This window comes from Mixophyes fleayi, chromosome 8, assembly GCF_038048845.1.
Source record: "Mixophyes fleayi isolate aMixFle1 chromosome 8, aMixFle1.hap1, whole genome shotgun sequence".
Lineage (NCBI taxonomy): Eukaryota > Metazoa > Chordata > Amphibia > Anura > Limnodynastidae > Mixophyes > Mixophyes fleayi.
The window spans coordinates 32,146,086-32,158,083 of record NC_134409.1 but is presented as its reverse complement, the minus strand read 5'-3'; positions in this window follow the sequence as shown (position 1 = coordinate 32,158,083).

The following is an 11,998-nucleotide window of genomic DNA, read 5'->3' as shown; positions in this document are numbered from 1 at the left end:
ATATTAACTCTTTGCATACATTTAATGTAATTGTTAATAAAAGCCTTTGACACTTATGAAATGCTTGTAATTTTACTCCAGTATACCACAGCAACATCTGACAAAAAGGTCTTAAAACACTGAAGCAGCGAACTTTGTGAAAACCAATATTTGTGTAATTCTGAAAACTTTTGGCCATAACTGTAAACTTCTCTCCTTTACAGTCCCATTAAACAAGTTTTCCATTTAGCAGGTTAGGAGTTACCCCTGACTGCAGATAGCACCAGACAGGTATTTTTTCATGTGTGTCATCTAACAAAACACAAACCATAAAAAAAAAAAGTTTGGGCCTCACTGGCCCTAACTAGATTTACTATAGGGCGGTTTGCTCAAACCGTCGGTTTTTGGCTATTTTTCCGGCGGTTTTACTAAAGCCGAAAACTCTGCTAAAACGGCCAGAATTGACATTTTCAAAACCACCACTTTACAAATCACCATCCCGATTTTAACTAACCACCAGATTTACTAAGCTGGGGTTTTCAAAACCACCGCAAAACAGCCATCCAAACGGCCAAAATGAAAGAAGTGGTTGTGGTAGCGAGATTGCTCAAACTGCTGCTGTTTGAACTATTTTGCCATTCAGAACATAAGAGAAAGCACCATTGATATTTGGGCAATAATTATTTATTGATTAAGGGGCAAAATTAATTTAATAACTTATGGGGGAATTTTTTTTTTATATAATTTGTTTAAGGGGACACTATTATAGCATTATATTATGGGCAAATGCGAATATATAATAATATTAACTTATTGTTAATGGTGGATATAATGTTGCACAATTTGGAATTACAAAGTCCCCGAATAATATAATAATTAAATAATTCTGTCCCCTTAATATGACGAATCCCCCCCATAAATTAATATTAAATTAATTTTGCCCCTTAATAAATAAATAATGATTGTCCAAATAATTTAAATGTCAATGGTGCTTTCGCTTATGTTCTGAATGGCAAAATAGTTCAAACAGCATGTGTGCGCTATCAAGCCATTCAGAGGCAGGTATTAAAACTGTCCTGTCCTGACTTTTGGATGGCTGTTTTAACCAATCCGCCAGCAGTTTTGCTTTTTTAAACTGTCACCCATTGCCATTCATTTTAAATCGCAGCCTCAAACCACCCTATAGTAAATGCAGCGGTTTGGACCAGCGATGTGTGGTGGTTTCAATCCACCACCAAACTCGATTCTTAGTAAATTAGCCCTAAGAGTGAGGTGGACCTGGCATGCATGCACCACAAAAAACATTATTTGCAATGTAAGATTTAACTTAAGATTTCAACCAGCCTCTTCTCTTGTGGATGTCTCATGACATCATGTACTGCTTTGTGAAGGCCAACTGCTAATAGGTACACTGAGGGCTTCATTTAGAAATAGGAGCAAAACAAGACATGGTGCAAATTTGCTTCTGGACAAACCATGGTGCAAAGCAATGTGCATGTTTTGCACAACTTTATTTTCACACTGCAGTTTTGAGTTGAGTTAGGACACGTTCCCTCTCCCAACTCTAAATTTGTCTGCATATTTTAAATTTGCTCCCCGTGCAGTGCAACATGTTATTGCGAATCTGTAAATGAGGCCATGAAATTACACAGCATCAGGCTGTAACAGATTCAGGCAGGATCTATCTCATATTACGGAGAACATGCTATCCCTACTAGAAAATACCTGTGATTACATGACAGAGTCTGTATTAGAGACACATAAACTGCGGAAACAGCATTTCTATCAAAATAGCCAGAAACAGTAAACCTCCCTTACAAATAAGTAAATAAAAAAATAAATGAATGTATTTGGGAAATCAAAGTAACACACTGGGTGGGATATGTAGCTATAAAATAGGAAATTATTGTAATCACAGCAAACTAGGTGCACGATGGGTAACAACAGCGTTGCCTTGATAGCAAAAGAAAGGCATATTATACATTAAACTGTAGGTTAATTTAAAGAGTGAATCTACAGCATCCATGTGTATGTGTCAGCAGCAAGTTAGGTTAAAGTATAGTAGACATTAGATGTGTAAAATTAAAAAGAAAAGAAATAGGACACAGGAACATGACTTGTGAATACTAAAGACGTCTGTCAGTAATGCTGTTTACATGGCAGCTTTCTGGCCCATTAACATGTTTTTTAAAAAGTTACTGTCCCATGAAATATAATTGGCCAGTTTGCTTTCCGTGACACAACTTTTCCAACTTCGGCCGCACACAGAAAAGTGACAGAAGTGTGTTTGCTGGCTGGGAATCCAGCCAGGACTACTGCAATTATCCTAACCATTCTGAAAACACATCCTTAAAAATAACACATTATAAACATATGCTTGAGAGTTTTTCAGTAACCTCTTATATACGACGACTATTTCAGGTTTTAAAAAGCGTCCGATTGGAGGTCTGTTATATCTTATAGGCAGGGCCAGTGATAGGGTCCACGGCGCCCTAGGCATTTTTAAGAAAGCGGACCCCCCCCGCAAAAATCGCCTCCCTCCTCCCTCCTCCCTCCTCCCTTCTCTCTCCTCTCCTTACCTTGTCTCACCACCGCCGCCTCTCTGCTCCGTCTCCTCCCCTCCACTCACTGACACTAGTAAGTGGAGGGGAGGAGATGGAGCAGAGAGGCGACGGTGGTGACAAAATAGCCTCTTCCCCCCCCCCCCCCCTCCCCGTCCATCTAAATGCTGTGCGGCGGCCGTGACAGGTATGGTCAGCGGTCGCCGCACAGTTTTAAAGTATTTTAGAATACTGTGGCGCCCTCCAGGCGCCCTCCAGAGCCCGGCGCCCTAGGCAAGTGCCTAACCTTGCCTAATGGGAGCGCCGGGCCTGCTTATAGCTACTCCCACATGTTATAACAGCACCAAATGTTACATGGACCTGTCCAGTCAGCTTTGTGACAGCACCACAGGAAGTTCATCAATTCTGTAAGAACCCTGTCAGTATAAAACCTTTTTCCTCATTCATGTTTGTGTTTTGTTTGTTTTTCATCCTCATTAAATTGCAGGCTACTATTTTAAAGCTTAGTTGATGGTTTTCTTTTAACAGCCAATTTGACGGCTATATTCTGTATATACAATATATATGTTATAAGTTAACAATGCGGTCCTTAACCATATAAAGACAAAAGGCCACTGAGTGAGCTGAGTGCTTTTTTACAAATCTTGGCTAGCCATAAAAAAGAAACAAAATGCAGCAGTCCACTAAGCGCTCCAGTACAATACTATAGATAATAAGCAATATGTGAAGCACTTGTGTGTAAAAACCATTAAGTGCTAGACAGGTGGTTAAATAAAAAATACGAGTGACTAAAACAGTATATGAGTAAAGTAGTGTAGTGACCCTGCCAGTAGGCGGATCACTAATAGTCTGTGTATGGGCAGATGAATAACTGCAGTGTCCGTATTTGCGAAATAGCCGCTGGTGGATGCCAGGAGGAACTTTGATATGGATGTTGTGATTGTAGTCCTCTGTGTATACAGCAATATTGTACGATTACCTTGATGCGGCAGTAAATGCACTTTGACTATCGCTGGCGGGGACGCTGCTGCTCCTGGGGTCAGGTCTCAGTGTGTCCTGATGTGTCTCTCTAGCTGCTGCTGACGGGGGAGTGGTGGATCGTGTATTGCAACGCTCGGAAAGTACAGTAGCATTGGGATTCGCGCTGAAAGCCAGTCACCCAGTGGTCCCACAGTCACATCGGTCATTGTGCTTGGCCGAGGACACGATCCGCCACTCCCCCTTCAGCAGCAGGTAGAGAGATTAATAGCCCCCAAACCTCCCCCTCTTAAATTAATAGTCCCCACTATAAAATTAAATTGCCCCACTTTCATCCTACACACAAGATATTATTATTATTATTATTATTATTAATTTTTATTTATAGGGCGCCACAAGGTGTCCGTAGCGCCATACAGGGACAAACGAGTTACAGTACAAGGTGAGACAGCACAGTACAGAAAACAGTAAGCACAGTAACTCAGTAAGCTCAATGCACAGCTAGAGAGGGCGGGGGAAGGGGGAGGGAGGATACGCAAACAACGGAGCCCAAGAAGGAGGGCGTGGAAGACAGGGAGACCCCCAGAGGGGACGGGGGGTGGAGGGTCCTCGAGGAGGAGGGCTAAGTAGCTGGAGAGCAGAGTTAGGAGTGGTGGAAACAGGAGGAGAGATGGCCCTGCTCAGAGGAGCGTACAATCTAAGGGGAGGGGTGGACAGACAGAGAGACACAGGGGAGAGAGGGAGAGTAGGGGGATGGATAGCACCCATTATTTAGCCACCACCTACCACACACACATTACATTGCCACAAGCCCCCTGTGCCATCACACACACATTACTGTGCCCCTTCATCACCATGCTGTGCCTCCTTATGATCACACTGTGCCCTCCATCCTGCTTTGGCCCCTCTTCACACTCTGCCATGCTGCTTTGACCCCCCTTCACACTCTACCAGGCTGCTTTGGCCGCCCTTGAACACTCTGCAATGCTACTCTGGACCCCCTTCACAATCTGCCATGCTGCTTTGGCCCCCTTCACACTCTGCCACGCTGCTTTGGCCCCCCTTTCACATTCTGCCATGCTGCTTTGGCCCCCCTTTCACATTCTGCCATGCTACTCTGGACTCCCTTCACACTCTGCCATGCTGCTTTGGCCCCCCCTTCACACTCTGCCATGCTGCTTTGGCCCCCCTTTCACACTCTGCCATGCTGCTTTGGCCCCCCTTTCACATTCTGCCATGCTACTCTGGACCCCCTGCACACTCTGCCAGGCTGCTTTGGCCCCCCTTTCACACTCTGCCATGCTGCTTGGCCCCCCTTTCACATTCTGCCATGCTGTCCGTGCTCCTCCTTTTCACTCTCTGCCATGCACCCCCTTCACTCTGCCCCCTTTCACTCTGCCATGCTCCCCCTTTTCACTCTGCCATGCTCCCCCTTCACTCTGCCCACCTTTCACTCTGCCGTGCTCCCCCCTTGCTTCCATTCCTTCACTTACCTTTTCTATTGGCTTCTTTCTTTTCTTTCTGTCTTCTGTCTTCTTCCTGACTCCTCTCTGCGCTCCTCACTGAACATCGAGCGTGATGACGTCACACCCGACATTCAGTACGAACGGAGCAGAGAGGAGTGCGGGAGTGCCACGGTCACATGAGTATTCTTTTTTTTTTTTAAGTTTTCCGCTCTACCCACAATGTAGAGGGGAGCGATCAGGGTCGGGTCCTACCGGGGGATAGCCCGGTCCCCCGGTGGCCCAGTCCGACCCTGTGCACAACGCATTTCAGTAGAATGTGCACTCAAGGATTTTTTTATAAAGGGGATTTTCCATCCTTAACCCTCCATCCTTTTTAGCCCTCATCCTTTATCATTATTAACCCCTCATCTTACATTAATCATTAGCCCAATTTATCATCATTCCCCATTAACCCTTCATCTTCAAAGTATCATCCACCAGACCATCCTCCCCCTCACTCGCTGCACTAATATAAAGGGGAACTGATCATACATCATGTGTATGAGTGTTTGTGTGTGTGTGTGGTAGGAAAGTTACATTGTAAACTCCACTGGGGGCAAGGAGTGATGTGAATGAATATATTGTCTATACAGGCCGAGTAATATATCAGTGCAAAATAAATTAGCAAAGGGTGATAATATTAGAATGTTGTTAAATGTTTGCATTTCAGGTCAGAGATACTTGTAGCCACTAGATGGCACTGTATGTAAAGTTAGATATACTGGTACCACAACAGTAATGGTGAAAATATAGTACATGTAGGCGTATGTAAGTGTCCATGAGCAAGTCTGGTGAAAAAAGTTGTATTTAATAAAAGAAAAAGGAAAAACAGGCAAAGCACTTCTACTAAAAAAAAAAGATCAGGTTTACAGAGTCGATTCAATTTACATATTTCACATTTATTGGAAACAGTTTCTAATGACATTAAAATGCAGCATACAGATAGTAACAAAAGATGCAAATCAGAAAAACAAGGTGAAGATTCTGAAAAGGTAAATTGGCAAACATAAGTTGCAAATTGTACCAAATATTACTACTGTAAGAACATTTTCCTTGCACATATTTACAAACATACAGACAACATTAAAAATAAAAAATGTAAAGAAGCCCTTAGACCATCATTCTTCAAATATGCAGTTGTAATAGTGTTTTAAATGCTGACAACTGACAGGGTGATTGTAGAGTATATATAAATCCTAGCATTTGTAATGTACTGGGATTAGCAGAGTTTGGAGAGGAAGAGTTGGATCTGACTACATGCAAACATGATTATTGTGTCTCCATACAATAAGAATGTGATAGAAAGTACTGATCACCAGTAGCCATAAGATCTGTAGATTTTACATTCTAATTGTTGTGGTATATTGTTGTTATTATTTACAATGGCAAATCTGGCATTAGCTTATCTTCCAAAATCTGGCCTGGCTGTTTGTGTGCCCTCATAAAACAGTCACTAACCACAGAATAACAATATTTGTTGAAGGGTACAGGCACATGGGTAATTGCCCCATGTTACCCTCTGCCTAAGCCAGGGGTGGATGTAGAAGTTTTTTTTAGGGGGGGGGGGCTCAGACTGCCTGCAGCCGCACACTATGTGCTACGGGTCCGTATCGGCAAGCAGAGTAGGCTGCCCGGCTGCCGTGATTGGGTTTGAAACGCGATCAGAGCGGCGGGAAGGATTCGCCACTGCTCTAAGCTGTGTTCCGTTCAATATTAATGCCCTTCAAACATGAGTTTAGGCTGGGATCATTGTTCAATATTAGGATCACAAGGGCCGTTCACACAAATATTTGGTACAATGCAGGAGAGTGCTCAATGGAAAAAAATGTAAGACCTGTCTATGTTCTGTAAATATTCTGCCTACATTGACGCAATTGTCTGCATGCATTTCTGCTTCAGTACCTAACACAACATTTCATGACATCAGTGCCTACTTTCTCAGATACTTCTGGGGTTACTGGGCTCAATGGGATATGTGTGCTGTGGATCCCCATCCCATTGTGCCCAGGAACCCCGGAACTATTTCATCATGAAAGGACTGAAACCCTGATCACATCCTAATATAAATAAGGCTAAACCAATCAATGTGTAGGATAAAACAAGAAACTTTGCTATGAATGAAGGGGGTGGTCCTGAAGTGACGTTTCAGGGTTTCCACCTTGTGCATTTTCAGATGGATCTGCAAACCTTGAAAGGTGGAACAAATTCAGTTTCCTGAGGCATTGTAAAGGACCAGAAACTGGACGTGTACCTTGAAACAGTCTTGGTGGATAAGTAGGTGGATTTGTACAAATAAAGAAGCAGTCTGGGGGGGTAGATTTACTAAACTGTGAGTTTGAAAAAGTGGAGATGTTGCCTATAGCAACTAGATTCTAGCTTTCATTTATTTAGTGCATTCTACAAAATGACAGCTAGAATCTGATTGGTTGCTATAGGCAACATCTCCACTTTTTCAAACCCACAGTTTAGTAAATATACCCCTGGGTCTGCATTGTTTGTGATTGATAAATCAGCTTCTTTGTGTACTTAGAACAGTTTGAAGGTACAAGTCATGCACACCTTACTATACAAATACTTTTTTCATCTCTGCAGTTACCATTCTCCTCTGTAAAGTTTGTTCTTCCCTCTCTAGTGAATTATATGTATAGAATTTGCCTCCAGTAGACATTAATGCAGGGACCTAAATATTGTATAATAAGTAGTGTATTAATTTCAGTGGATGCAGGTGAGAGATTCAGCTTAACCACCTGTAACTGGGCTGGACCTAAACAGCAGCACAATACTAGAAATATGTCACTATAACTTTACAGCTTGCACAATCTGTGTCTAATGTGACCTTGCTGCAGTTTATAGTATAGATCCAGACTCTGAAGCCTATTGGTGGTTTAGATGATATGAAAACCTATAGTCTGAGCTGCAGTGATTCACTTTTATGGTGTCAGAAGGAGACGGACCTGTTTCGTTCCTGAGTTTGTCACCTGGATACTTGTTTAATTCACCCAGAACCCAGGTAAGGGGCTGTATAAATAATGTTCTATCTATCTATCTATCTATCTATCTATCTATCTATCTATCTATCTATCTATCTATACATATTAACAGCTGTGAGAAAGGAGCAATGTGTAATAAGACAGTTTGTAGGTTTTACATATTTTTCTAAGCAACTGATTACTACTATTTTGTTATTGATATCACTCACATCATTATAGTCGTTTGGTAAAGTGGATATTTAATAATATAGTTCAAATGTGCAATAGCCATAGAAAGTAATGAGACTTTTAATGAAATGTCTAAATTGCACTAATTGTTGATTGCTCTTATGGGGGCGCAGGGAATTATTCCCCATGATGTGCTTTCCTCTGAAATAATACAATCAGTATTTATGTAAGGTTGAAACTGGTTGACCTATGTGTTTATTTTTCTTCCTTAACTCTATTATGATAACTGACAAGTGTAGTGTATATGTTGTTAGTAATATAGTCCCCTAAGACTGATAAAACGTGTAAAATGCTGAGGAGAGTCGTCGTGCACCAGAAGGCAGCTGCTTCATAGCTACCAAGGCTCATCCCAGTCCAGGAAATAGTCTTTTCAGACTTGATGTATACATTAATACTTCAAGCTGATTCTTCCATGGGGACAGATAGCTAAACAGCCCATCGTTGGCAATGACAAAATAGCTCATCTACATATATGGACAGGAGATCTCTATGCTGAGGAAAAAGATCTATAACTCAAAATGATGCATTCTTTTATGATTCAAATAAATCGTAAAAAATAGTCTAATTATACACAACATATTTAATGTATAATAAATATATATTTGTAAATGTAGCTTAGTGATTAGCACTTCTCCCTTTTGTATGTCCTCCCTGTGTTTGCGTGGGTTTCCTCCCACACTCCAAAAACATACTAGTAGGGTAATTGGCTGCGATCAAATTGACCCTAGTCTGTGTGTGTGTGTGTGTGTATGTTAGGGAATTTAGACTGTAAGCTCCAATGGGACAGGGACTGATGTGAATGAGTTCTCTGTACAGTGCTGTGGCATTAGTGGTGCTATATAAATAGCAGATGATGATTACTTTTTAAGTATAAAAAGTGAAGTAAAGGCTTCAATACCTCTCCTTTACTCTCAATATAACCTGGTATGTGTTGCCACACACCATAAAACCAGTATAAAGGTTAAACATTTGCTGAAAATGCTAGTAAGAAAATAAAGCCTCCAGGTAAGAATGCTGATACACCCATATAAATGCCACTTAGACAGACTTGGCATCCGACGGCTTGTCAGCAACATTTTCAAATTGCTTAGCTGCCCCACAGCACTAAAAGTACCAATTCCCTCAGATTTTCTAAAATAATAAGAAAGGGCTTAAAAAACATTTATTTTATTACATGTTCCCTACAGAATGTATCATTGATAAAATCATCACTTTCATTGCTGGCTATGTAACTTTTACAACGTGACATTAATATTTAAATGAGCTACCTTTTTGCAGTTGACCAATGGGAGGGGGTTTCTTCACTTTGGTAAGAAGTGATACCAGCCTCCGTGACTCAGCAGTTAGTGGCAATATGCTCATATGTTGGAATCCCAATCATGCGGTACTGTAGTGCTTATGAAAAAATTGATATTATTATTATTATTATTATTATTAATGGACCATAGTGGCACCAATATGCATATGTTTTTGTGCTTTAAATGTTTCCTTTTTCTATTATATTTTTCTATTACTAATGAGACTCTTCTTATAAATTTAATGAAAGCATGGTTTAAATTCTGAATTTAAGACCAGAATTTCAGGGAAATAAAGATTTAGAGCCGAAGCCATCATGTTCTGAGTAATGCAAAGGCTGGAGAGGTAAATCTGCTGGGAATTACACAGCTGTCAATGGAAAGTGTTTACAGAAAGCAGCACATGATTGGGCAACTGTATGTATGTACAGTTCTGTATCAAGCATTCCCTATACCTCTTAGATTATTTGGGATTGGACATTTATACCTTCTGTTTCATGTCATAGTATATCATTTGTTTGCATTGTTATGCCCTCTATGTAGGTTGTAGGTTGTGTACAGGGGCTGGCTGAGCTGAGGGGCAGGGGGGTTATCTGCTCCAATTAATTTGAATAGAATCTTCCCGACACCTGTAGGCTCTGAACATGGTAGCTTATCTTTGTGTTCGAGTGAGCATGATATGATCAACGTAGTTCTCTCCACTTTGTATTTTTATTTGTTTAAGATTGATATGGTTTTGTTATCAGAGACCTTATATTGTGAAGTATCTTAAGATTAATATTTTAAAACTTGGCTTACAATGGTTTGGTGAATAATAATAAAATATATTTCCAATGGAACGTGCCCATGAAAACTTGTTATTTCCCCATCATGTGAAACCACCTATAATGACAGTCGATCAAGGTGCAGCTTTCAACATTGGCGAGAAGCTGGAATTTCCAGGCTCATCCTTGTATGTCACCATGTAGGTTAGAAAACAGGAGGACACTGAGGTCTAGATATTTCTAGATAATAAAAGCAGGATCGCTGCAGAATGGGAGCGTATCACTCCATGATTACAGATCAAGTTGCTTTTTTCTTGAATAATTTAATTTTAACAAGTTAAATATTGACTACAATCTTGTATAATTAACTCGCTAAATCCACCTGTTAAGCATTAGAGAACTTTTACATGCATAGAAATCAGTTTAAATTTTATAATTGTCAGCAACAGAATATAAACATTTGTGCCACAGGAAGAGTAATGGGGAGAAAAGCCTTACATTTATATTAAAAAATAGCATTTTATAAATCTCAGAATAGCTCCTTGTTCTATGCCAGGCATCAGACAAATGTCCTTGTCAATTTTGAGGATCAGTCCCCTGGGACCTCGTCCTCTGCACTGTTGGGTCTGTGATGAAATCGGTCTATGCAGTGGGTCCAATTTGCAGAGTAAGCTACACCAAATTGTTGTGTTGGACCAAACTGTTACCACATCATGCTGCAGGGTCTCAACATCCATAGTTATCATGTTGGAACTTTGAAACGTAAGTATGTCACTGGCATGAAGTAGCGTTAAGGAGATGAGGCCAACACAATGCTCCACTGCGGCCTTCTCTCTACCTTTGGGATGTTGTTGAACGGGTGATTCACAGCTTGAATGTGCCTCTGACAAATCCACTGCATGGATGCTGTGATGTCAACATGGACCAGAATCTCTAGGAATGTTCCCAGTACCTTGTTGTACCCATGTCTCCTCACTTGTCTCAACATATCTCCCAACTCGACACCTCAGTTCTGCACAAAATCTGCATCTCTCTTCCACTTTCATCACTTCCTCCCATTCTCGGTACAGGACTTTTTTCGGGCTGCACCCACTTTGTGGAATTCCCTCCCTTGCACAAAAAGATTTTCCTCTGCTCTTCAAACCTTCACGTGTTCTCTGAAAACCCACCTCTTCAGACAAGCTTATAATATTCCTCAACTACCCTCTCAATCTCCCTAGGTTACCCTATTACCACCCTCTACACAGATAACATAAGACAACAACCCTCTGACATAGTTGTGTGACTGATCATACAGTCCACTAAATAAATACTTTTTAACCTTTGCATTCTAGCTAGACAAATATGCAATATGATATAGCACTTATCCTTGTGTATCAAACCATTGTCCCATAGATTGTAGGCTTGCGAGCAGGACCCTCTTACCTCTCTGTATGTATTACCCAGTATTGATTTATTACTGTTTGTTCGCAATTGTAAAACACTACAGAATCTGCTGGCGCTATATAAATACATGATGGTGATGATGATGAAGAAGAATTCAGTCTGTTCTTTGGGCATAGGGGAATCTTACCCAGTACAAGAAAGGTGTACCTAATACAGTGGCCTCTGAGTGTATATTTATATATTTGAATATAACATTGCACAGTTTGCATTTATATTTTTTGTGTCTCTTATATAGAGAAAAAGAAATGCAAT